Consider the following 27,884-nt stretch of genomic DNA (forward strand, 5'->3'; position numbering starts at 1 on the left):
TCCAACTCCCAACCTCAGGTGATCTGCTCACCTTGGCCTCCCAAAGTGCTGGGATTACAGCCGTGAGCCACCACGCTGGGCCCATCAAAGTAATTTCTTTTAAGCTTCACAATACTGGATGGCTTCTGCTCTCTAGAACAATGTGTTTTACTGTTCATATTTGGCAGAGTCTAACATCATAATTAGTTCCCTTCCTAGAGCTCATATCCATGGAATTAAGAGAGAATATATTTAGGTAGATCCCAGAGGTGAGGCTTAGGTAGATTTAAAAAAACGGCAGTATGGGCCATCCATGAAACATTCCCTGGTAGACAGCACACATTGAAAACAGGGTTGATTGTGTTCTCTAGCTAGAGAAAAGCACCACAAAGGCAATAGGAATTGGAACTTTTGAATCATAGGGCAGGGGTCCCCAGCGCCCAGGCCACAGACTGTTACTGGTCTGTGGCCCGTTAGGAACCAGGCCGCACAGCAGGAGCTGAGTGGTGGGTGAGTGAGCATTACTGCCTAAACTCTGCCTCCTGTTAGATCAGTGGCAGCATTAGATTCTCAAAGGAGCGCGAACTCCATTGTGAATTGTGCATGAGAGGGATCTAGGTTTTGTGTTCCTCATGAGAATCTAATGCCTGATGATCTGAGGTAGAACAGTTTCATTCTGAAACCATCCCCACTCTCCCGTCCAATCCATGGAAAAATTATCTTCCACAAAACTGGTCCCTGGTGCCAAAAAGGTTGGGGACCACTGTCATAGGGCACCGATGGCCCCTGTGGCTCAGAGGATCAGTACAATATGTGAAAGAATGAGCTAGAACAAGAGGCAGGGTAGTGGGGTTGTGGTACCAATGTGGCACTAAGTAGCTGTGAATGCTGTATTTAGGTAAGACGTTGAATTTTCCTGTACTCCACAGTTCCCTTCTCTGTAAAAATCAGGAGTTTGGATTTGATCAGGCCTTGCTAGCTTCCAAAAGTTTTGTTTCTTAGCCTTAGTTGGTCTTCTCTAACTAAAGTTTGAGATCAGAGTGGCATATTGGAAATACAATATGCTGAACTGGAAATGCCTTTTGCTGTGTAAGCTAATGGAACCAATAAAGGTTTAAGACACAGTGAACAGGAAACAATTCCTGGCCTAAGCACTATTATTTCTCTGTACTACACCTCAATGGCATAATTCCCATGGATAGTGGTTTGCAGCCAGATACTCTGCAATCTCTATACTTGCTGCTGTCAGATTCAAACAAACAAAAATTACTCAGAAAAACAAAGCTTTATTCAGAGCAATGTTATTATGGGTTGAATTGCATCTCCCTAAAATTCATGTTTAAGTCCTAGCCCCCAGTACCTCAGAATGTGACCCTATTTGGGAATGAGTTTGTTGCAGACATAATTAGTTAAGATGAGGTCATACTGGAATAGGGGGTGTCCTACTTTGGTATGACTGCTGTTCGTATAAAAAGGGGAAATTTGGACATAGAGACACAAACACACAAGGAAAGCTCCATGGAAGATAAAGGCAGAGATTTACAAGCCAAGGAATGTCAAAGATTGCCAGCACACCACCAGAAGCTAGCAGAGAGGCATGGAACAGATTCTTCTTCACAGCCTCAGAAGGAAAACCCTGCTGATACCTGGATTTCAAACTCCTGGCCTCCAGAACTGTGAGACAAATTTCTGTGCTTCAAGCCATCCAGTTCATGGTACTTTGTAAGGGCAGCTTAGCAAACTAATACTGGTAGTATAAATGCCTGAAGGACAAGCTGGCCTCAGCAAATAGGCTGACTCACTGACTTTCCCTCCATAATACCACCTTGGGAAAAAAGAACTTCTCACTGACATGCATTCATAAATAAACACCTTAACTTTTAGGAAGTTTATATTTTAGGCAACTGAGAAAAAGTACAATTCATATTTCTTGCTAAACACTACATTTTCTGTCTTTAAAAAGTAAGACCTGGCTGGGTGCAGTGGCTCATGCCTGTAATCCCAGCACTTTGGAAGACTAAGGCAGGTGGATTATTTGAGTCCAGGAGTTTGAGACCAGCCTGGGCAACATGGCGAAACCCTGTCTCTACAAAAAATATAAACATTTTGGCCGCCCTGTCTGGGAAGTGAGGAGCGCCTCTGCCCGGCCGCCCCGTCTGGGAAGTGAGGAGCGCCTCTGCCCGGCCACCCAACGTCTGGGAGTGAGGAGCGCCTCTGCCCGGCCACCCACCGTCTGGGAAGTGAGGAGCGCCTCTGCCGGCCACCCACCGTCTGGGAAGTGAGGAGCGCCTCTGCCGGCCACCAACCGTCTGGGAAGTGAGGAGCGCTCTGCTCGGCCGCCCCGTCAGGGAAGTGAGGAGCGCCTCTGCCCGGCCACCCGTCTGGGAAGTGAGGAGCGCCTCTGCCGGCCGCCGGTCTGGGAAGTGAGGAGCGCCTCTGCTCGGCCGCCCGTCAGGGAAGTGAGGAGCGCCTCTGCCCGGCCACCCCGTCTGGGAAGTGAGGAGCGCCTCTGCCCGGCCACCTATCGTCTGGGAGGTGAGGAGCGCCTCTGCCCGGCCGCCCCGTCCGGGAAGAAGTGAGGAGCGCCTCTGCCCGGCCGCCCCGTCCGGGAAGAAGTGAGGAGCGCCTCTGCCCGGCCGCCCCGTCTGGGAAGTGAGGAGCGCCTCTGCCCGGCCGCCCCGTCTGGGAAGTGAGGAGCGCCTCTGCCCGGCCGCCCCTGCCCAGCCGCCCCATCCGGGAAGAAGTGAGGAGCGCCTCTGCCCGGCCGCCCCGTCTGGGAAGTGAGGAGCACCTCTGCCCGGCCACCCATTGTCTGGGAAGTGAGGAGCGCCTCTGCCCGGCCACCCCGTCTGGGAAGTGAGGAGCACCTCTGCCCGGCCGCCCCATCCGGGAAGAAGTGAGGAGCGCCTCTGCCCGGCCGCCCCATCCGGGAAGAAGTGAGGAGCGCCTCTGCCTGGCCGCCCCGTCCGGGAAGAAGTGAGGAGCGCCTCTGCCCGGCCGCCCCATCTGGGAAGTGAGGAGCGCCTCTGCCCGGCCGCCCCGTCCGGGAAGAAGTGAGGAGAGCCTCTGCCCGGCCACCCCATCTGGGAAGTGAGGAGAGCCTCTGCCCGGCCACCCCGTCTGGGAAGTGAGGAGCGCCTCTGCCCGGCCGCCCCGTCTGGGAAGTGAGGAGCGCCTCGGCCCGGCCGCCCCGTCTGGGAAGTGAGGAGCACCTCTGCCCGGCCGCCCCGTCTGGGAAGTGAGGAGCACCTCTGCCCGGCCACCCATCGTCTGGGAAGTGAGGAGCGCCTCTGCCCGGCCACCCATTGTCTGGGAAGTGAGGGGCGCCTCTGCCCGGCCACCTATCGTCTGGGAAGAAGTGAGGAGCGTCCTTGCCTGGCCGCCCCGTCTGGGAAGTGAGGAGGGCCTCTGCCCGGCCGCCCTGTGTCTGGGAAGAAGTGGGGAGCGCCTCTGCCCGGCCGCTCCGTCTGGGAGGTCTACCATGGAGGCCAGAAGCAATGTGGGGGCTGGACGAGGTGGCTCACGCCTGTGGTCCCGGCACTCTGGGGGGCGAGGCGGGTTGATCACTTCGGGCTAGGAGTTCGAGACCAGTCTGGCCAACTTGGCGAAACATGAAAAATACAACAGGCAAACCAACCAACCAACTCAGTGACAACAAAACAGGTCTACCCTGGAGTCATACTCTAATTTTTTCTATTTTCCTCCCTTTCTGATCCTTTATCCCACTTTCTTTTTCTTCCTCTTCCTTCTCCCTCTTCTTTGTCAAATAGAGGATTGAGTTATTATCACTGATCCACATAAAGTCCCTCTCTACCTTATTTTAACTCCCACCCCCCATTTCTATTCCCCGACTTCCCATGTGTAACCTTCCTAATATGTTTGATACGCATCTTTTTGTTTGTATGTATTTTTAGAAAATGTTTATTGTTTTTGTGTGCAAAAAAAAATTAATAAAAAAAAAAAAAAACAAAAAATATAAACATTAGCTGGGCATGCTAGCACACACCTGTAGTCCCAGCAATTTGGGAGGCTGGGGTGGGAGGGCTGCTTGAGCTCACAAGGCTGAGGCTGCAGCCAGCTGTGATCGCGCCACTGCACTCCAGCCTGGGTGACACAGCAAAACTCTGTCTCAAAACCAGCCAACCTAACAAACAAAAACCCAGAACAAAAAGCAAGGCCCTTCTTCAGTAAAATCCAACAAACATTTTTTAAACCTCTATTAGTGACCAGGAATTGCTAGATAGTGTTTGTGCCTTAGCTTTCAGACTCTACTCAGGTCGTCACCATGTCAATGTGCTAAAAACACACAGGGTTGAAATGAGCACCCTCAGCACGTAAGTGGTATCCTTCAGTCAAAACCCAAATTACTATTAGGTCTGCAGAAGCTGCTGGAAAAAATAATATGAATACAGATTAGAAAAGCAGCTTTGGGCCGGGCACGGCGGCTCATGCTTGTAATCCCAGCACTTTGGGAGGCCGAGGCGGGCGGATCACGAGGTCAGGAGATCGAGACCATCCTGGCTAACACAGTGAAACCCCGTCTCTACTAAATATACAAAAAATTAGCCGGGCGTGGTGGCGGGCGCCTGTAGTCCCAGATACTTAGGAGGCTGAGGCAGGAGAATGGCGTGAGCCCGGGAGGCGGAGCTTGCAGTGAGCAGAGATGGCACCACTGCACTCCAGCCTGGGGGACAGAGCGAGACTTCGTCTCAAAAAAAAAAAGAAAAGAAAAGCAGCTTCGCTCTCACAGATGTACACTGTAATTATAACTGTTCAGAGCTATTGGAAAATCACAAGCAGAATTGATTTTCTGTCCTTGCTAGCTTCAAAGAGGTGCAGAATGACGGGAAAGTTCTCTTATTCATGGCTAGGCTGACACCAAACGGATCACAAGTTCTGATCTGACTAATATGAGAAAATGTCACAGAAGCTACTGGACTCTGCTGTACAGGTCGACACCTGTCCTGAGTCACTAGGAACATAAGCAGTTTGGGGATAGACATACTTGTTCTGGTTTCTAAATCATGGTACAGCTTTAGTAACCTCTGGCAGTGGTTCTTTTATATACCCAAGCCCTTCCTATAAGTTAAGGATCAAGGCTAGGCGTGTTAGAATCTGACGTTAGTAACACTCCAATTATTTAAATAGTGGTTCTCAAGCTTTAATGTGCATCAGAATTGACAACAGGAAACTGCATTTTAAACATCTTGTTTCTGAAGCAGGTGATTTTAGAGCCTATACTTTAAGAAATGCTGGCTTAGAGAGAGATGGTAAAGCAGTGAGAAATGCAGCTAGAAATGGCGTAGTATGCTTCTAAGAATGACTGAGGACCAGAATGATCCATCTTAGCAAGAATGAAGGGGAAGGCTGGGTGTGGTGGCTCACACCTGTAATCCTAGCACTTTGGGAGGCCGAGGTGGGAGGATTTCTTGAGTCCAGGAGTTTGAAACCAGCCTGGGCAACAGGGTGGAATCCCATTTCTACAAAAAATTAGCCAGGCACGGTGGCACACAGAGGATCGCTTGAGCCTGGGAGGTGAAGGCTGCAGTGAGTCAAGATCACGCCACTGCGCTCCAGCCTGGGTGACAGTGTGAGACCCTATCTCCCCCACCCCGAAAAAAATGTTGAGTAACACATGGGTCAAAGGGCACTGCTGAAGGTCCTGCCTGTGCCTCCTGGCTTGGTGCTAACTGCTCTGGTGCTGGTGTTTAGAGTGTCTGTAGGGGTTAGCATTCTGGCTTAGGAGGCTGGGGCCTGGCTGGTGTTCAGCAGCTCTGAATTCTACACTTAGGTCAGATATGTAACCATTTACCATATCACGCTGAATAAATCCTACCTTCCAGAAAGCACATATAAGTAAACTAATAAATGATTAGGCCCTTGGTTAAGAACCACAAACACGCTCCCCATTATTTTACACTGTTTATAGGCCTGACCTCTTGATATGTATTAATGTGCTTAGCCATTTGTAAATACAAATATTAATGTTTACAAGCTGTCACTGAAACTATATACCCTTTTCCTATGTTTTTGACCTGCTCTTAAAAAGTCTAAATTATCCATTTGCAGAGTCCAATTTAAGCTTTAGTTATTTTGGATAATGTCTATCTTTCATAGGTATGTCTAAATTCTATTTACGTAAAATTTCTTAATGGCTATTACTAAAAATGCTCTCAAAATATTTATCATTGATTTATCTACACATCTACAGCCTCTGCTTAGAGTTTTTTTCTTGTTAATGGGTTTGTTTTATTTTATTTTATTTTTTTGAGATGGAGTCTCACTCTGTCGCCCAGGCTGGAGTTCACGGCAACAGATGAGGTTGTTGTTTTACGCTGAGCTGCTGCGGGAGCAGGCACTGGAAGGCGTGAGTTCTTGCCTTGTGGTCTCCCCTTCTAACCAGCATTACTTAGCTGGGGCTTGCGTGGGCAGTCACTTTATCTTTCTGAGCTTGTTCTTTATCCCTATCACAGTGATAAAAATCACTCTCATTATTTACAACAGGGTTGATGTAAATAATAACATGTGCAAGTGTCCACCATCTGCTTGCCTTCGGAAGGCACCTATTAGATGTCCTCGCTCACGCTGGAGGTGCCTGAATTTACCCTCCTCATTGTCTCCTAGTCCCTGGAGCATTTGGGAGAATTCAGTGAGGCTGACTGTTATAAAATCTGTCCCTTGTGTTCAATACATTTTAGTTGTTATTAGTATTATCGTTGAAGATAATTATATAAAGAAACACATGTTGTAGACTGGACTGGCTCAGAAGGAGTTGTGTACAAGTAAAGGCTTAACAACCAGCATTTAGGAAAAAACCCATGTGCATATATGTATGTACACAAAGTTTTTATTTTTTTATTTTTATTTTTTGAGACAAAGTCTTGCTTGCTCTGTCACCCAGGATGGAATATAGTGGTATGATCTTGGCTCACTACAATCTCTGTCTCCCAGGTTCAAGTGATTCTCCCGCCTCAGGCTCCCAAGTAACTGGGACTACAGGGACACACCACCACACCCAGCTAATTTTTGTATTTTTTGTAGAGACGGGGGGTTTCACCATGTTGGCCAGGCTGGCCTTGAACTCCTGACCTCAGGTGATCCACCCGCCTCGATCTCCCAAAGTGCCCGGATGACATAAGATTTTTAAAATAAACTTTACTAATAAGGAATGTGGGCCAGGCACGGTGGCTTAGGCCTGTAATCCCAGCACTTTAGGAGGCTGAGACAGGCAGATCATTTGAGGCCAGGAGTTTGAGACCAGCCTGGCCAACATGGTGAAACCCCATCTGTACTAAAAATACAATTAGTTGGGCCACGGTGGTGCGTTCCTGTAGTCCCAGCTACTTGGGAAGATGAGGCACAAGAATCGCTTGAACCCGGGAGGTGGGGGTCACAGTGAGCTGAGATCGTGCCATTGCACTCCGGCCTTGGTGACAAGAGCAAAACTCCGTCTCAAAAAAAAAAAAAAAAAAGGATGTGTAGCACAAAATTAAAAATAATAAAATATGCAATAATTTTTGCCATAACTTCCATAAAACCAATTGATTGTCACAGAATGCTTTTCTAGATTTTTGCAGTTTTGTATCTTTAGCCAACTTATGACTGTAACTGGTGAATAATGAAGCTCCATTTCAACATGGGATTGGTTGATATTTTCCTTTACATTAATAAGACAAAAATAAAACGAAGACATCAGTCAGAAATTCATTCTTTCGTCAACAATATGAGAGACATTTTGTGAAAAAAAAAAAAAAAAAAAAAAAAAAAAAAAAAAAAAAAAAAAAAAAAAAAAAAAAAAAAAAAAAAAAAAATTCTTTTCAATATGATTTTTTTTTTTTTTTTTTTTTTTTTTTTTTTTTTTTTTTTTTTTTTTTTTTTTTTTTTTTTTTTTTTTTTTTTTTTTTTTTTTTTTTTTTTTTTTTTTTTTGCTGAAGGGAAATATAGTTTTCAAATACTAGATTACTTCTTCAAAGAAATACGTGTGCTTTTGGCAATGTAATAGCTATAGATACAAGGCATTTATAACTTTAGAAAATAGATAATTAACAAAACAATAAATCTAGGCTTAATTTATAGCACTTTTCAACTGCTGTGAAATAAATATTTCTACATTAGTACATCAAGGTGATGCCACTGAACGCCAGGAGGCAATGCACAGTAGCATCACCATTAGAGAGTACATCCACGATGCAGATAAATATGCACAGTAGCCCACCAGTAGATAGTATATTCACGATGTAGATAGCCCACCATTAGAGAGTATATCCACCATGTAGATAAATATACACAGTAGCCCACCATTAGAGAGTATATCCACGATGTAGATAAATATACACAAATTATCTCAAGAGCATAGATAATAGTAGGTAAGTAGTAGAATAATTAAGAAGAAATCAGTTTTGAATATCACCTTTTAAAAAATACAGTTCATTTAATTGTAAGTTTATATAATTTGATTGTTAATAATGGCTGTTCTTCATGGTACTGGTACCAAAACAGATATATAGACCAATGGAACAGAACAGAGGCCTCAGAAAAAACACCACACATCTACAACCATCTGATCTTTGACAAACCTGACCAAAACAAGCAATGGGGAAAGGATTCCCTATTTAATAAATGGTGTTGGGAAAACTGGCTAGCCATATGTAGAAAACTGAAACTGGACCCCTTCCTTATACCTTATACAAAAATTAACTCAAGATGGATTAAAGATTTAAACATAAAACCTAAAACAATAAAAACCCTAGAAGAAAACCAAGACAATACCATTCAGGACATAGGCGTGGGCAAAGACTTCATGACTAAAACACCAAAAGCAATGGCAACAAAAGCCAAAATTGACAAATGAGATCTAATTAGACTAAAGAGCTTCTGTACAGCAAAAGAAACTATCATCAGAGTGAACAGGCAACCTACAGAATGGGAGAAAATTTTTGCAATCTATCCATCTGACAAAGGGCTAATACCCAGAATCTACAAGGAACTTAAACAAATTTACAAGAAAAAACAACCCCATCAAAAAGTGGGCAAAGGATATGAACAGACACTTTTCAAAAGAAGACATTTATGTGGCCAAAAAACATGAAAAAAAGCTCATCATCATGTCATTAGAGAAATGCAAATCAAAACCACAATGAGATACCATCTCATGCCAGTTAGAACGGCGATCATTAAAAAGTCAGGAAACGACAGATGCTGGAGAGGATGTGGAGAAATAGGAATGCTTTTACACTGCTGGTGGGACTGTAAACTAGTTCAACCATTGTGGAAGAGAGTGTGGCAGTTCCTCAAGGATCTAGAACTAGAAATACCATTTGACCCAGAAATTCCATTACTGGGTATATACCATAAGAATTACAAACGATTCAACAATAAAGACACATGCACAAGTATGTTTATTGCAGCACTATTCACAATAGCAAATAATTGGAACCAACCAAAATGCCCATCAATGATAGACTAGATAAAGAAAATGTGGTACATATACACCATGGAATACTATGTAGCCATAAAAAAGAATGAGTTTATGTCCTTTGCAGGGACATGGATGAAGCTGGAAGCCATCATTCTCAGCAAACTAACACAAGAACAGAAAACCAAACACTGCACGCTCTCACTCGTAAGTGGGAGTTGAATAATGACAACATATGGGCACAGGGAAGGGAACATCATACACTGGGGCCTGTCGGGGAGTGGGGGGCACTCTATCATTAGGAGAATTACCTAATGGAGATGACGGGTTGAGGGGTGCAGCAGACCACCATGGCACACGTATACCTATGTAACAAACCTGCATGTTCTGCATATGTATCCCAGAACTTAAAGTATAATAAAATAATAAATAAATAAATAATAAAAATCGCTGTTCTTAACAACTGGCTTGCAAAATTTGACTCTAGCAAGCAAGAAGATGCGGGCTCCGGCATGCCACTGCAAGAAGGCAAGAGGAAAACATTAGGAGCCAATTTTAGCATAATATTTTGAAGTTGCTGCTTCCATTGGAGTCACTATGGCTGCTGGCAGCATGCTGGAGAGGTGGATATCGGTCAGGGAGCCACAGATCCTGGTGAGATGCCAGAAAGATCGCAGGGGGTGCTCATATCCATATGTTTATATGTGATTTCTTAACAGAGAGTAAAAACACAATTAAGTGAACATGATTTTTAAAAGCAACAGCCCATTTTCTTCAATTCTAAAAATGGAAACCTGATAAAGGGTACACACCATCGTGTATGGAATACGATATATAGTGAGGGAATAAAGTTCACATTTGGGTGAACAAAAGTTCCATCCATCTTGGTATTCACGACCTACTTTGCCTTACCAACACTTTTCCACATATTGCGGGAAAGATTATCTCAGATGACTGCATGCTTACTGCTTCGGTGGGACAATTGCCTACTAATTGCCAGGAACAACCAAACCCTAGTGGTAATCATCAAAGCTTAGGCCAATCCTGTTACAAGTACACAATGAATACGCATCTAAAAGACTTGGCATAGTGCCTCGTCTTGACAACATGTAATTAACCCTAGTTATAATTCTGGATGGCACAGAGTTTCGGTGAGAAACAATTTAAGGAAAAACACATGCTCCTTTAAACAATTTTAGATTTTATCAGTCAATGATTTTAGAAAGTTACCATCATCCTTTATAACATATAAGAACACGTCAATGGAAAAGTCACTGGATTCAGAGTTGAAGAATTAGATTCTGGTCTTGATTCTGCTACTACCTATCTATGTGATGTTAAGTACGTAATGTCACCTCTATGCACCCTGGTTTTCCAATTTCTAAAGTAAGGGTGTTGGGGTAAGTAAGGGCTATTTTTTAATGAAAAAATTCAACCTCCACCACTAAAAAAATTTCATGTGCTATGAATTAGAAATTCAACAAATACGTCCTCAATGTTACTCACTTGAACAGCCATTAAGACGCTTTTACAGATTTTCTAAAGTCACATTCTCTTTTGTTCTTCTGAACAAACACTGATTTCCCTTATTTCCAAATGTATATTTGACCTTTTTTCAATGTTTATTACCAGTCTTCCCCACTGAAGTTTGTTTACTTATGAGAACATGGCTCTCTTTCCAGTAGATCATAAGGCAATTCCCGCAAGGGCCTCGGGTGGGAGGATATGCTCAGGTACAGGAGATATCTCAGTGTTGACCTATTAAGAAAATGGGTGGTCCTAGACTCTGGGCTGGTGAGCATTTTTCTTCTACTTTCTGGCAATTTCTTATAAATGGCAAAGTCTTGTTTTAAAAATCTGAATCTGTGGTTTTTTTTTTCTTCCCCTAGTACTGTTGAATAAAACAATTCTACATTTCCAAGCATACTGTGCCTGCGATCAAGTGATGACACAATCAACACCCCTAATAATAGTAATAGCTTCCCCTGATTGAGGCGCTGAGACTGCCACTTTACATACATACATTATCTCATTTACAGTTTTTTTTTTTTTTGAGACGGAGTCTCGCTCTGTTGCCCAGGCTGGAGTGCAGTGGCGCGATCTCGGCTCACTGCAAGCTCCGCCTCCCAGGTTCACGCCATTCTCCTGCCTCAGCCTCCCGAGTAGCTGGGACTACAGGCACCCGCCACCACGCCCGGCTAATTTTTCGTATTTTTAGTAGAGATGGGGTTTCACTGTGTTAGCCAGGATGGTCTCGATCTCCTGGCCTCGTGATCTGCCTGCCTCGGCCTCCCAAAGTGCTGGGATTACAGGCATGAGCCACCGCGCCCGGCCTCATTTACAGTTTTAACAACCCATCAGGGTAGGTATTATCACCCAGTTGCACACATGAAGCACAAGAGGCCCTCAGAAGCTACACACTGTGCCCAAAGACATAGGTTTCCAACCCAGGTTTGGCCGGATAGTAAATATATAACCTCCCTTACAATGCCTCCCTCTACAAATAAAACCCCCAGCATGACACAGGCAAGACAGGCAGAGTGAAATCCAGTAACCTTGGAGAGGTTCAGTGCTTGGAGATTTCACTCTTAAAGTCTTTCATGAGACATAACTGGGAGCTGAGATAGGATGCCTCTTTTGAAGTGGCCGATGTGACATTTACTAAGCAAAACTTTATAGTCCACACATGCAAAAAATAAAAATAAAAAAATATATATATATATAAAAGGATCCTAATACACTGTCCACCCTACAAGTATTTTCATGCTAAGATAAAAAAATGAGCAGAATGTATTGAAATATCATGTGCTAGAAATGCATGGAAAATAATCTGTAGATACTATGTATGTTTCACAACTGTGTGAAAATACAACTAACTTTTATTAAGCAGTTATTAGAATAGGTTTGTTTGTTTTTTTTGAGACGGAGTCTTGCTCTCTCACTCAGGCTAATCACGGTTCACTGCAACCTCTGCCTCCCAGATTTAAGCCATTCTCCTGCCTCAGCCTCCCGAGTAGCTGGGATTACAGGCATGCACCACCGCACCTGGCTAATGTCTGTATTTTTAGTAGAGACAGGGTTTTACCATGTTGGCCAGGCTGGTTTCAAACTCCTGACCTCAAGTGATCCACCCACCTTGGCCTCCCAAAGCACGGGGATTACAGGTGTGAGCCACCATGCCTGGCCCCAGAAAAGGTTCTTAAATAGCTAGTTTGATCCTTGATTTAAACATCAAAACAATTCTATGGTATGGGGATTATGATTCCACTTTATATAGATGAGGAAAGGGACTTTTAGAGAAATTGTGGAAGCATGCCCAAGGTTATACTAACATAAATAGCTTTAACCAGAATTCTGAGCCAGATCTGAGTCTTCTCTTTTCTTTCTCCACACTATTAATACAAATTATAGTGAACTTTTTGCTCACTCAGCACTCTTTTCTTCTCCTGGTAAGAGCAGCTCACTGGGTTTTTGGGGAGCAATCCTTCCGGTATTCTGTGTAGTCCTGTTGGGAATGCACATCAGAGCACTCTCAGATTTTTCATACTCTCAGAGAAATCTGAATCTTGGGCAGTGTGATGAATAATGTCAAGTGGTAGGAGCTGAGTAATAACACCAGTATGTCCATGAGTCTCAGGCTTCCCAGAGAAAGAGAATGTCTTCTAGAAGATGCTGTCCCTGAGTCTGAGATTCTCTAGAAGCAAGCTTGATGAAAGCATGGCGTGACAGATTCCCCGAACTGCTGGATTCTCACCCTGTAGCAGTGTCCGGGAGAGGGTAGTGGCTCGATAAAATATTACTCAATGAATGGTTGAATCCTCTGAGCTGCTGTATTTCATATTCTTCCCTTGGCTTGGTAGTTCAGGTTTTTCTTTAGATTATGTGAACTAATTCTTAGCTTCCTCCTGATTTCCTTTGCTACTTCAGTTTCTCTTGCTTGTAAGCAGAGAAGTCTATCTGATACCTATTATTTCCACAGAGTTGTTACATATGCCAAAATATTTGAGGACCCAGCCTGATGGAGTTCCGTTTGTCTATAGAAATGCCCTTCACCTATTATTCTCACCCAAGGAAGGAAGCGCTAGAAAACTCCTCAGTTGGAGCATCAGGGAACTACAATCTGTTGTGAGAGATCATTTATTAGGTTGCATAAAGGTCCCCACAAAAAAGTCCAGCTGTGGACTTTTTTCCCACAGTGTAGTTTATTCCCACAGTGCCTTTGATTCATTCACAGGTTGAAACAACTACCACAAGTATCCAAAAATGGCACATATGCATGAAAAACAACTTTTACCCAACCTCAAATTCTGGAAACTGGGACATTTGAACTATAAAAGTCAAAATTGTACATATTCAACGTTATATGGATTGGGATTCTATGGCAGGTGAAAATGTGATCTGCATAATAAATCAATCATAGTTAAACCCAGCTGCAAAAAGACCCATGGTATTAATATTTGACAGATTACTTATTCATCTTCTCTGCATACAGCTGTATATTGAGTTTCTCATCATTTCAAGTAAAGCCTCAAGAGACAGTTTTAGAACACAATCCCCCAACATTTACATTATAACAAAGTGTTACTATAATGCATGATTGTGCTACAGGTTTCTGTAATGTCATTTTGAGAGAGGAAGTACCCATGCCTTTTTGTTTAAAACTAACCTCCATACTAAATCCAGATTTTGTTCATTTTCATTAATGCGCTTTTTCTGTTCCAGAGTCCCACTCCGGATACCATGTGACACTTAGGTGTCACCTCTCCTTGGGCTCTCATAGACTGTGATGGTTTCTTAGACTTCTTGTTTTTGATGACCTTGACAGTTCTGAAGAGTACTCATCAGGTATACTGCAGAATGTCCCACACAATTTGGGTTGCTTGATGTTTTTCTCATGGTTAGACATGTATTTGTAAGTTTTTGGAAGGAAGATCACAGAGGTAAAGTACCATATTAAGTCAAGGTTATGCACTACTAACATGACTTATCATTGATGATGTTTACCTTGATTACCTGGCTGAGGTAGTGTTTACCACGCTTCTCTACTGCAAAGGTACCCCCACCTCCCTTTCCATGCTGTACTTTTTTGGAAGCAAGCCACTAAGTATGGCCAACACTGAAGGGATGGGGTGTTGTGTTCCACTTTCTTCAGGGTGGAGTAGCTACATACAGTATTTGGGATTCTTCTGTATGGGAATTTTGTCTCCTCTCCCCATTTATTTATTCAATCACATATTAATATTAGTATGGCCTCTTGGATATTTATTCTTTGGGTTATAACTCAAAACTGTGTTATTTTATTGCTCAAATTGTTCCAATTTTAGCCACTGAGAGCTCTTTCAGTTGGCTCCTGTGCCCTCTGACATACCCCCACTGTTTTGCTTTTTGAATACAAATAGCCTTTTTGTTTTTTTTTTTTTTTTGAGATGGAGTCTCACTCTGTCACCCAGGCTGGAGTGTAGTGGTGCAATCTCAGCTCATTACAACTTCCGCCTCCTGGGTTCAAGCGATTCTCCTGCCTCAGGAGAATAGCTGGTATTACAGGTATGCATCATGCCTGGCAAATGTTTGTATTTTTAGTAGACACGGAGTTTCAGCATGTTGGCCAGGCTGGTCTCGAACTCCTGACCTCAGGTGATCCACCTGCCTCGGCCTCCCAAAGCGCTGGGATTGCACGTGTGAGCCGCTGCGCCCCGCTGCCTTTTTTTCTTTTTAATAGATAAGGCTATAGATGCCTGTATTTTTGGATGGTTTAAGTGTGGAGACACTGAAGAACTAGGCTGGACTTTCCCATCCTTCAACACAATGCTCTTGTATCACTTTACAGTTAATTCAGAAGTTTAGGATTCACTACATTTATTTCACTGTTCATTTGTGGGACAAAATCTGTGCGACAGCTGTGTGTTAGCGTTTGCAACTAGCTTCGTTTCCTTAGGTCATTCCCAGCCTGTGATTGGTACTAGAGTTCAGGCAGAAAGGCTTGGTCTTGCAGAACTAGACTATCCATCAGAAGTGGCAATGGTGAGTTAGCCTTTCCAGGGACACCCTCTGCTCCCATCTTCACCTTAGACTTTCAAATTAAATCACAGAACTAACTGAGTCATAGAATATATATCTTATATATATTCTATTCATTGTACTAGATAGTCATATATATTTTCTCATCCTCACAATAATCTTGTGAAGTCGATATTATTTGTAGATAAGGTGATTAAGGTGCAGGGAGGTAAAGTAGTGTAGCTGGTCAACAGCAGAGCGGCATTCTAATTTGAAAGCCTCTATGCTAGGTTACCTGTCCAAGCTGAAAAGCATGGCCATATAACCTTACAATTTCCTCAAAGGATGCACATCCTGCCAAATGGTGGCAGCTTAAGTAAGGCTCAGGCCTACATAAGGCCACATGCCTACAGGTCTGGTTTCACTTTGCTCATAAGGAAAGGGACAGAAGGTTTGTACACATATAACAGGCTTATTTTTCCTTCTATCAGGCTGTGTATTTATTGAGATCAATCAACCTCCTCTTGGGAGCTAAGAGAATTCCAGAATTGCAGCGTTTACGAGGAAACTTACAGGCATTCTAGTTTAAAAAGCTCTGTGCTATTTCTCTCCCCTCTACGGCAGTCTTCCCAGATGGCGGCTCAGCTACAGTGAGAGGCTTAGCATTTTCAGGGTAGCCTATTTCTTCTTTAACCACACTATTAAACTCTTCCTTATATAGAACAATCCTTTCTTTGTAACTTCCACGCATGGGTTTTGATTCTGCTTCCTTGGAGAGAAGAACTCTCAGCCTGAGCTGACATGCCAGGCTCATCAGCTTCCTGGGCTGCATGGGGAGTCAGGTCAGCCTAGGTCGGATTCTGCTTATTTTGTGGCAGACCCAGGAGAGTACCCTTCACAGCAAGGCAACCACAGAAGTGAGATGCCAATTTATTCAAAGTTCATTGTATTAATACATGTCCTGTTCTAAGACAGCTAAGATCGGATGTTTACTCATGAAGAATAAATATTAGCTCTTTACTTCCCTTAGGGGCCTTTACTTCTCTTAATGGCATCATAATCATCCTTTTATAAACCCTTAAGAAACATTTCAGTCCACTGTGTTAATGTAACATGCTCTATGGGTGAGGGTGGAACCACATGAATTTCTAAGTGTCTATCAGGTTCAAAGTTCAAAACACCTCAAGGAAATATTGGACATGCCTGGATACAACAGCAGTCTTAAAGAAAGATGACTTACTGGCAAAACAGAAGGAAGTTTAAAGACTGCCACTGGGGAAGAAAATGCTATTGATTTCATTTCCTTCTGATATGAATAGCAGGTGCTCAGATGGATTGAACTGAAAAACAAGTGAGATGGGGGAAAATTAAGTAGCTTTACAAAATGTTGGGAGCTTAGAAATAGGAGATATATATTTATTCAAGTTCTTTTTCTCTGTGGATCAGATCTCAAGTTTTCATTTAATTTGGCTTGAAGAATTTGACCCATTGAAAGGTACTGTCAGAGCAGGCAGAAAGCGCCTGAAGTCACCACCACCACCAGAAGAAAGCACCGGCAGTCACAATACTGACGACCCATGGCCAAAGGATCTATTGTCTAAAGTGTAACAGCTGTGTGATTTAACTCAGGATATACCTGAAATGTGGAATTTCAGGCAATGACTGTATAATGAATGCCCCCACTACCATTGTAAAGGTCCCTGATCTGGGGAAGTGTTAGTCACTGTAATAGCTGAACCAAAGCAAATTATCATTGGCAGGGACATCAAATGTGTCTTCCTTCCACAGACAATTTCAGGGCTGACTACAGGGTCATGTGACCTATGCAACTGCATGGATTCCTGGGCTTAGAATGGTTCCTTTCTTAGGTTTTTTTTTTTTTTTTTTTTTTTTTTTTTTTTTTTTTCTGAGACAGCGTCTTGCTCTGTCACCCAGGATGGAGTGCAATGGCATAATCTCAGCTCACTGCAACGTCCGCCTCCTGGGTTCAAGTGATTCTCCTGCCTCAGCCTCTCGAGTAGCTGGGGTTACAGGCATGCACCACCATGCCCAGCTAATGTTTGTATTTTTAGTAGAGATGGGGTTTCACCATGTTGCCCAGGCTGGTCTTGAACTTCCGGACTCAAGAGATCCGTCTGCCTTGGACTTCCCAAAGTGCTGGGATTACAGGTGTGAGCCACCACGCAGGACTGCTTGCTTAGTTTAATGTTCTGATGTTGCCATCTTGAAATTGTTAATAATTTTTGCACATTAGTCCTTACAATTTTATTTGAGATCCTGCAAATGTAGCTTGTTCTGAATGGCTGTGATGCTTTGGAAAGGTCAAGTTATTATGAGTAATAATCTAAATCAAATATAAGTTTCTTTCATCAATGCAAAGAGATAAAGGTTCTTTTCAAAAGTAAAAGAAGGGTGGCATTTTAGGTTGAGAAAGAAATGGAATCATAAGGTTTTAGAGACTGGAGATCTTAGCAATCATGGTAATTAACAAGCAGAATTTGGATCAAGGTTTTGTCATATTGAAATGTTTTCACTGGAGAAGGAGACAATTTAGAATTGCCTTGAAGTTGTCAATATATATGACAATTGTGCTGCTAACTATGAATGGTTCTCTCTCTTATTTACCTGATAAACCTTTAAGAAATATGAAATGAATATCAGTGCAGCTCTAGGGACCAGAAGTAAAAACAGGAATTAAGTCAGCTGCAAGATCAAGTATTATAAAGAATAGTAAGCTTGGCCACTGTCCCCCTGCCCATAATTTTAATCCTCTGAGTTCCAAATTCAGTCTAGATGGACTGAATGACTCCCTTAAAATCAAAGAACCACATGAGAAGAGTAGATAAAGCAATTAGTAAACCTCTAATTTTTCTACAGCAAGTAACAACAATAAAACCTATCTGTTCTTTATAAGGCAGTCAGAATTTGAGGACTTTAAATCATTTGCAAAGGGAAAGAAATGCTTCATGACTTGGCCAGAAGCTTTCTTTACCTATTCATCTTAAAACAGCTAATCATAAGTCTTGTGATTTTGAATGCATTTAACCAGTTCTCTGAATTCAGAGAGGACTGATTTTTCTACTTGCATATGAAAAATAATATTTCTGCCTTTAGTAGGGGATAAATGTGCTTAAATCTTTTGATTTTACACAAAACAGGAGTATTCTGTGTACAAGGAAATGTTTATTTGATGTCATTTTTTCCCAAATCAGTATTTTAAATTAAAAAAAACGATCTTGATAGTACATACTGTAATGACCTTGAATAATTGGAGACAGCAAAATACGTATTTCTGTTCAGGTAAAAATGGTGTCAACACATGCTTCCCACTTTGCTTCTTTTCTAAAAACTCATAAAAATGAGAGAAAAGCCTAGAACACACCTCATTCACAAAACTCTCAAAAGGCTGAAGAATTAGAAGCACCAGGAATCCATGAAACAGCATGTGTCGGGGTAAGAGGAGGCAGCTAAGTTAAGTATCTGTGGTTGAAAGTCTGGTTAAGCAGCAGGTAAATCATCTCCCGAAACTTCTACCAACATGCAACTGCCTTTTCTCAACCCTATTTTAAGAATGGAGGTTTATTCTCTGGAGTGGGTGGAACAGAGGGTCTCTAGATTGGGGATCATTAGTCACAGCACAAGGATAAGGGACCAACTGAAAATAAGGAGATAAGGAGGTACTAGCCTGCCAGATTCAAAGACGGTCTCTTCCCCAACTCGGCTTCCATCAAGCTGACAGCCAGCCTTTATCCTCCAGGCTGGAAAGATTGGTAGAGCCTTTTCTGGGGATCTAATCAACCCAAGAAGAAAGACAAATACCAGGTTTCCCCAACTACACAGCCCAGCCAAATTGCCCTACAGTGAAACACACAGACGACAAGCCCCAGCCACGTTCTTTGAACTTTTAATCATTTTGTTAGTGCCCCACTTCTTGTTTGAAATAGTTTTATTGATATATCATACGTATACCATATAATTAGTTGCTTTAAAGTATATAATTCAATGGCTTTTGGTATATTCGGAGTTGTGCAACTATCACCATAACCAATTTTAGAATATTTTCATCACCCCGAGAAGAAAATTGTGCTCATTAATAATATTCCATTTCCCCAAAATCCCCAGCACTACGTAACTGCTAACTTACTTTCTGTCTTGATAGATTTGTGGTGACACACTTTTACGTATGAACAGACAACCAACGATTACAAGAAATCTGAGAAAAGCTACTATTGTAAAAGGGATCGAAAATATCAAAAAAAGCTAACTAGAATAACCTAAGATTATGCAGGGGTTAGAAAATGCCAAAAAACCCTTATACCCCAACTATTATTTACATCCTCAGATAAGTTACAGCAACTATGAAATAAAAGAACGGGATACTAAAGGAAGAAATTATCAGGACAAGAAGAGGTCCTGGAAAGTAAAAATGTAACAGTAGAATTGATTGAATTAGAGGGCTGTATGAAAATTTGAGGAAATCCCACAAAAAAATAGAGTAAAAAGACAAACAGATGGGAGACAGAGAAAAAACAACAGAAACATAGAAGACTAGTCTAGTGGCTTCAAAATTCAAATGAGGAGATACACAGAGAAATGAAAAAACAGAGGCAATGAAATCATCAAGAAAATTTCCTAGACCTAAGAAAAAAAGACCGAAAAGGAAAAAAGAATTTTCTAGACCTGAAAGACTTGAGTACGCACATTGAAAAGGTCTCCTGAATACAACACTTTACTACAGATGAAAATAAGACCAACTCCAAGACAATTAAGAAAAAGACATCTTTAAACTTTCAGAGATGGGGAGAAAATAGATAACATGCAGATGACCAGGAAACGGATAAATCTGAACAGCAACTTAGGGAGCCTGAAGACAATGGAATAATGCCTTTGAAAACCACTTCTGAAATAAAATTCTATACTCTGCTAAACTATTACTTATGAGTGACGTTAGCATAAAGACATTTTCAGACATGCAAGATCTCCAAAAACTAACTTCCCATGAGTCCTTTTCTCAAAAAGATACTGGGGGATGTGCTCTCCAGAAACACAGGACTAAACCAAGAAGAGGAAAATATAAACACTATGAAGCAGTGCAGCCAACTTTACAAAGTGAATTCCCAGAACAAAGGTGAAAGAAGTTCCCAGGATAACATCTGTGCACCAAACTTAGCAGACTAGACAAGGTCAGATCTTGTCTGTCCCTCCCCCAGAGGGAGAGATTATTCAGTTGAGTAACTCTGCTGAAATATCCGACGCGTCTGAACCAATTAGACATTTTAAAGAGTCTGAGATTCAATTATTAATACGTAGACAACTAAAGAAAACAGAATGGAACATCATTTTGGGGAAAAGTATAAGGAAATATAATTGAAACTTTACAACAGGGCACAGTTGCGAATGTGTTTATGACATAAGGTAAATTATAATCTAATAGAAATTATGATGCAACTCTACTTGGAGAATAGAGAGGATGAGAAGGGTTAGTGTGAAGGTGGGGTGATAAAAGGGAGCTATATCATCCTCTTCCAAAGTGAGAATAAAAAAACTGGAAATAGCAACTCAAGTATTTTGTTTAGAGAAATAACTAAAAAAATCAGATGAAAAAGGTGATTGCCTTTGGTGAGGAAGAAATAGGGCTGGGGAATGGAATGGGGTTGGCGGTTTCAATAATAGTCCTGGAAGAACTATTTGACTTTCATAAAAATAAAACCTAGAAAAATATGAAGAGAAATATGAAGAGAATATAGTATTTCATTCCATAGAAATATGTATAATGTAAAATGGCAATCACACTATGATTACGATCATGCAATGAATGACACACATCTGAAAATGTCTGATGGGGTTTACAGAGGATTAATGATTGTATTAAGGTAGTGGAATTAAGAATAACTACTGTCTTTTCCAAATTTCCTCTATCATAAAGTTCCTATACAATTTTCATAATCAGAAAATGAATTCACAAAGCAGAAAAAGTTTATTCCTCATTATAGACTGGAACTTGGTTCACAATTATTTCTGTCATTCAAATCTACGATTTTTCAAGTTATCACAGAAAGATCCTGCATGGTGGTTTCTTTCTTTCTTATTCTTTCTTTCCTATAAGTCAATGTTGGGAGTACTATGAACCAACTTTCTAAAACTTATAAACTGATCAAAGGTGACGATTACACTTAGTTTCTCCTGTCAGTGCCATACATTTCTGACATAATATTTGCAACACCATAAAAATACTTTTCTCTGTCACCAATTCTGAGGAAATGTGAAAAAAATCCTTCTAAATATCCAAGGTTAATGCTGCTTGAACCAAAAAAAGTTTATGATAACTTTCCAACACTGTGGCCTGATTCTTGAGGCATCTCATGCCACATTCCACAGAGCCCATCTAATTTAAAAGATAATTAAAAATATTAACGTCTAAGAATGCGATTGAATAGGAGAAAAAAAGCAAAAAATTGTATCTAGTTTATAACTTAGAGCTACAAAATCATGAATGTTGCTTGGATGTCTCAATAAAAATGAATACTGAGAAAAATTTCTCTAAGATTTGCACAAACTGTTCTCTTGTCTGTAGGATGCTCTGTTTCAAATCCATTTCCAGAATAGCCTTTTAGTTTGAGGGGTAAATGATCTGGTGGGTGGTATTTTAAAGAGTCTAAACAATTACTTAAGAAGCAGAAAATATGTTTCATTAAAAAAAATCATTCTGGCTTTTTCCTTACAGTCTGTGTTCGGCACAATCACTGGTGCCTGCACCAAAGCCACCGTGTCCTGTCTCTGCTAACAGAACCCTCGGTTCTGAGTTTAGGTAGTAGGTGCAGATCTGTAGTGATGGGATTCAGGATATTCTATCCATTATACGGCAACTTAGCATTTGAGGAAACAGTTCCTTGGCCAGTTGTGATGGCTCATGCCTGGAATCCCAGCAATTTGGGAGGCCAAGGTGGGTGGATTGCTTGAATTCATGAGTTCAAGACCAGCCTGGACAACATGGTGAGATCCAGTCTCTACAAAAAATACAAAAATTAGCCGGGCATGGTGGTGCATGCCTGTAGTCCCAGCTACTCAGGAGGCTGAGGTGGGAGAATCGCTTGAGCCAGGAGGCAGAGGATGCAGTGAGCTGAGATTGCACCACTGCACTCCAGCCTGGGCAACACAGCCAGACCTTGTCTAAAAAAGAAAAGAAAACAGGTAATAAACCTACGAAGGTCACTCTCTGACCTTCTCTCACCCTTCTTCCCGGAAGCAGGCAATAAAAGAATCCTCTGGCCTGCCTCTGTAGTAGGCCGTAAGACCCCACTTGAGAGGTGCCCTCCCTATAACTGGAGGAAGGAAATATACTTATCTCTGAACACACAGGGACATGGTGACCAATCTGAACAATGAAGCCTTGCTAAGTTTCACCCAATCTTTTGCCATTAGATCATACCCCCTTCAGCCAATCATACTTTCCACTTCCTCATCAACTCTAGCATAAAACTACACACGTTTGCCTGTTGTTTTGGGTCTTCATTTCTGAAAGCTCCTCTGTCGTATAAAACATTAAATACATTTGTATGCCTTTCTCTTGTTAGTATGTCTTCTGTTATAAGGGTTATAGGCATGAACCTAGTGACGGGTGAAGAAAAGATATCTTTCTCTCCTCTGAAGTACTCTCAGGGGAGGTAGGCCTCTTCCCAGCCTCCTTTGCGGCTAGAGGCAGACGTGCAATCCACTTCTGGCCATGAGCTGCTAAGAGGATGCTGCTGGGGGCACAACTGGGCAACCTCCCCCATAAAAAGCCTTGCAGGCCAGGCGCGGTGGCTCACACTTGTAATCCCAGCACTTTGGGAGGCCGAGGCAGGCAGATCACGACGTCAGGACATCGAGACCACCGTGAAACCCCGTCTCTACTAAAAATACAAAAAAATTAGCCGGGCGTGGTGGCGGGCACCTGTAGTCCCAGATACTCGGAGAGGCTGAGGCAGGAGAATGGCGTGAACCCGGGAGGCGGAGCTTGCAGTGAGCCGAGATTGTGCCACTGCACTCCAGCCTGGGCGACAGAGCGAGACTCCGTCTCAAAAAAAAAAAAAAAAAAAAAAAAGCCTTGCAATGAGGAATTTCTCCCTTCCCACCTTTTTTTTTTGGCTTTTTCTATTTCCTTCCTGCAGAAGTCCCTGGTGAGAGGATGTGATGTCTGAAGCTATGGCAGCCATCTTGTAACTATGAGGCCACAAACAAGAAAAGCAAAAACCAGAGTGAAGCATGGCAGAGCAGAAAGATGGAAAGAGCCCGGATACATAAGAGTGTCACTGTGCAGCTGTACCCACCCTAGACTACATACACCTGGACTTTAAGTAAATGACAAATATCCTTTATTCTATCTCAAGCCAGTGCTTCTCCATCTTTTTTGTGTCATGACATTCACAGTGGGTGGTAATATTTGTTCTGCCCTCTGGGGAACACAGAGGAGACTGCTGGCACCTGAGGTGAACTATGCTGGGGGCTTCAGCTGCCCCAGGACTCCTCCCTACCTTGAAGCCTGAGGGGATACATATCTCTGCACATCTCTTTGTGGCTCATCAATGGGCCTCACCATACACGTTGAAAAGTTCTAATTTAAGCCATGCTTACCTGTTACTTGGTTGAATGCACTTCTAAGTAAAACTTGGACTCAATGCTGCTTGTCAATGGAAAGTGACGAGATTTATAAGATATCATACATTCTCTAGCAACATATGAATATGCAAAAAATACTGATCTGAGCCCAAATCACATCATATGATTCTACTGACAGAACTATTTGCTATTTAACTCGTGTTCTTTCTTGTCAGCAATGGGGCCACTTCCTGATTAACTACAGGCACATTTCATGAGATCCAAACGTAGAGATTTTTCTTTCTTTTTTTTTTTCTGAGACAGAGTCTCACTCAGTTGCCCAGGCTGGAGTGCAGTGGCACAATTTTGGTTCATGCAACCTCTGCCTCCTGGGTTCAAGCGATTCTCCTGCCTCAGCCTCCTGAGTAGCTGGGACTACAGGCATGTGCCACCATGCCCAGCCAATTTTTGTATTTTTCTAGAGATGGGGTTTTGCCATGTTGACTAGACTGGTCTTGAACTCCTGGGCTCAAGTGATCCTCCTGCCTCAGCCTCCCAAAGTGCTGGGATTACAGGCGTGAGCCACCTTGCCTGGCCTATAAGAATGTTTCAAACGATGCATTTGAGAGTACATTTATAATGGTTGAAGAATTATAGATTTTAGGGAAAAAAGTTTCATTTTATCTAGAAGTTTATCTTATGGGTCATTATTATGTTTTTTATATGGTCTTAGGTTTGGGTACACAATGCCCTTGGCAATAATTGATTTTTCTGTGAGCCTGACATTAATGTTTCTAAGCAAGTCCTTTTTGTCAGCTCCACCAGTGCTTACCGTAGAGGGTTGATGGGTGCATTAAATAAAATAATAAAATTAATAAAATGATATAAAAAAGGAGCTGTAAAGCTCTTGGCTGACTACACTGCATAAGGTACACATCGAAGACACAGTTCTCAGGATTATTATAAACAAAAATGTAAGAAGAATGTGCATGAATTAATGGCAGACATAACTCATTGGATACAAAATATCTTCCATATGGATACAGCAAAATACTACATAAACATTACGATAAAAGTGCTATAAAAATATGAAGCTCTCACCACTCCCCAGAACTCATGTAATTATTTTAACCCGAGGCCAGCTCTCAGGTGACCCACCTTCCTGTTTTGGCAAAGAAGTGCCATGCTCTGGTTACATCTGAGAGCTGTGTATTCTTAAACAAAAACATCCAGTTCCCCACTTTTCCAGAGATCACACTGACAGGGCTTTCTGTGGGAGCCCCTTGTTTATTAAGAACTGTTTCTATGTCACGGGAGGCCAGGAAATGAATTTTAAATCTGTCTTAACCACAATGACACACGGGACAAATGACAAGAGCAAACTGGGGAGCTCTGCTCTCTCTCACAGTGCCTGGGCTGATGAGTTCAACATATCTGTTTGCATTTGAAACGTCAGATGTACTAATTATTGTTACACACACAAATAAAAGTGATCAATGTACATCTTCCTGGAATTAAACCCTTTATGAAGCGACATTGTCACTTTTGGAATCCCTTCTTGGTTCAGCCAAGCATGGGCATCTCAAATGTTGCATGTGGATAATTATGAAACATTTTCTGAGCACTTATGCCAAGGACGATGAACAATATGATCAGGGATGTGCAGTTTCCACCCTGTAGCACTCTTCCTTTACTGCAGGCATCATACATAGCTCCAGGCAAGTCATTTTTCCTAACTCTGTCTGCCTAACTCACTTTGTGTAGATTTTTCATTGAATACCATTTGCTTTCTACTGCGACTATTTACACAAATATTATAGTCTCTCAAGGGCAAAGATTTTCCATCTTTTCCATCCTTTCTAGCATCTTGTTTGTGAGCACCAAGGAGACACCTCTGGAGACTTACAGATATACTTGGACAGCACTTGACCGTGGACCTGCCCCCCAGCAGATGGGGCAAGAGCCAGTGAAATGTGGGTATTTGACTGCAACCCTGCTTGTTCCCACATGTAGAGGAGAGCTGGTGCAACTCCAGTTACCTGGAGCAGTATAACAGCACAGCCACTGCTGTCGTATCAACATTTTTCGCTAGTCCTCTCTCACGTGGGGCTTGTCTATGGGGCATGTTGGCATTGAGAAGTCCTCATTTCCTGATTTACTGTCTCATGATGAGATACCAATCAAAGCTAAGACACAAAGAACTCTTTGAAAAATAGCCTTTTCAACTTGTCCACACCCAATCAGAAACATACTGATTATGGATTAACTCATTATTAATGATTTTGTCTATTTTGAAAGAGGCTGCACTGAACAAGGAGTCAGGAATTGTAGGTCTTAGCTCCACTTTTGCTATTAAATTATGCTGCAAACCTTAGAATCTTCGCTGAGCAGTTTTCTGGGCCTCTCTTGATCTGTAGATGAAGAAGCAGAGGCAGATGAAACACATCCCATCTAACTTTGCTGACATACTCAACCCTCTACAACTACAATAAAGGGTTAAAAAAGGACATAAACCTATAAAGAGGGGAGAAGATTGGAAGAAGCTAAGAGAGACAAAATTTAGGAGTCTGAAAGGCATATGAACAGGTAGTAATCAATTTAGCAAACTCGAGAGGAAAATCCTGAGCTACCACTGGGAAAAGCAAAGAAATATATAGCCAGGCAAAACCTTTCCCCATTCCAACATAAGACTGGAGGATTTGATTTTTTTTCTCCCTGTGGAAGACACAGAACAGGATATGTGGACCCAGGGACACCAGAAGCAATTGAGGTAAAAGAAAGAGAGGAAGTGAATATGTATATACTAGATGCTAAGATACCTGTTCCTGCTAGATGTCCCAGAAGGCTGACAGCCAGGCCTTTCTCCTCCAAGCAAGAAACTGGAAGCATCTCCTGTAGGGAGTCTGACCAGCTCAACAGCTTGCTGGTCAACAAGCTCTGCTCAGGTGCTTAAGTTTCCAGTCAGGGATTTTTTTTTTTATTTTTTTAAGACTAGAGTCTTGCTCTGTTGCCCAGGCTGGAGTACAGTGGTGCAATAACAGCTCACTGCAGCCTCAACCACCCAGGCTCAAGCCATCCTCCCATCTGAGCCTCTGAGTAGCTGGGACTACAGGTGTGTCACTGCACTTGGCTAATTTTAATTTTTTTTGTAGGGACAAGGTCTCACTAGTATTGCCCAGGCTGGTCTTGAACTCCTGGGCTCCAGCAGTCCTCCTACCTCAGCCTCCAAATATGCTGGGATTATAGGTGTGAACCACCACACCTGGCCTCTAATCAGCTTTTTAGTCTCCCACTCAAACCTTAGTTGAGCAGACAAATGAAGATTTCCAAAAATCTGAAGAAAACCTCCAGTATAGAACACGTAAACTAAAACAAAGAGAAAAAGGCAGCTTGGATGAAAACTGAGACTAAAAAGGGAGAAGAAACAAAAATTAGAGCAAAACAAAAAACATAATCCTAACATCTTCAGGAAAAAAGAGAAATTACAATCATGAAAAAAGGAAAGATTGCTAAAAAATAAAATCTCAGTGAACAAAAAAAGAATTCTTATAAAACTTGGTAACGGAAATTAAAAACTCAGTGGAAGGATTAGGACATGAAGTTGAGGAAATCTCTCAGAAACTAGGACAGAAACATAAATAGATGGGACTGAAGACAGAAAAGTAGAGAAAATTGGAAGACAAACCCAGGATATCCTACATGCATAAAAGGAATTACAAAGAGGAAAAAGAAAACAGAAAGGAGGAAATAAGAAAATAGTTAAGAAAATTTCCCCAAACTCAAAACATGAGTTTGCAAGTTGAAAAGGTCCCCTGAGTGCTTAGCATGCTGGCTGAAAATAGACCTGCACCAAGGCCTAGCATCATGAAATACTGAGACACTGGGAGAAAATCAAAGAGTTTACAGGTTTCTGCAA

General features: G+C 42.1%; 1 protein-coding gene and 1 long non-coding RNA gene across 4 annotated transcripts in view; one reads left to right on the forward strand and one right to left on the reverse strand.

The window, feature by feature from the left end:
- The window catches only part of PIP5K1B (phosphatidylinositol-4-phosphate 5-kinase type 1 beta), a 307,597-nt gene that overhangs the window by 31,769 nt on the left and 247,944 nt on the right, over window positions 1-27,884 (reverse strand). The window lies entirely within an intron of this gene.
- On the forward strand, window positions 1,478-27,685 carry LOC105738492. Its single transcript, XR_001114309.1, has 3 exons — window positions 1,478-1,655; window positions 23,542-23,727; window positions 25,832-27,685. It is a non-coding gene; the product is annotated as an uncharacterized LOC105738492 (long non-coding RNA).

Source organism: Nomascus leucogenys, chromosome 1a (assembly GCF_006542625.1).
Source record: "Nomascus leucogenys isolate Asia chromosome 1a, Asia_NLE_v1, whole genome shotgun sequence".
NCBI lineage: Eukaryota > Metazoa > Chordata > Mammalia > Primates > Hylobatidae > Nomascus > Nomascus leucogenys.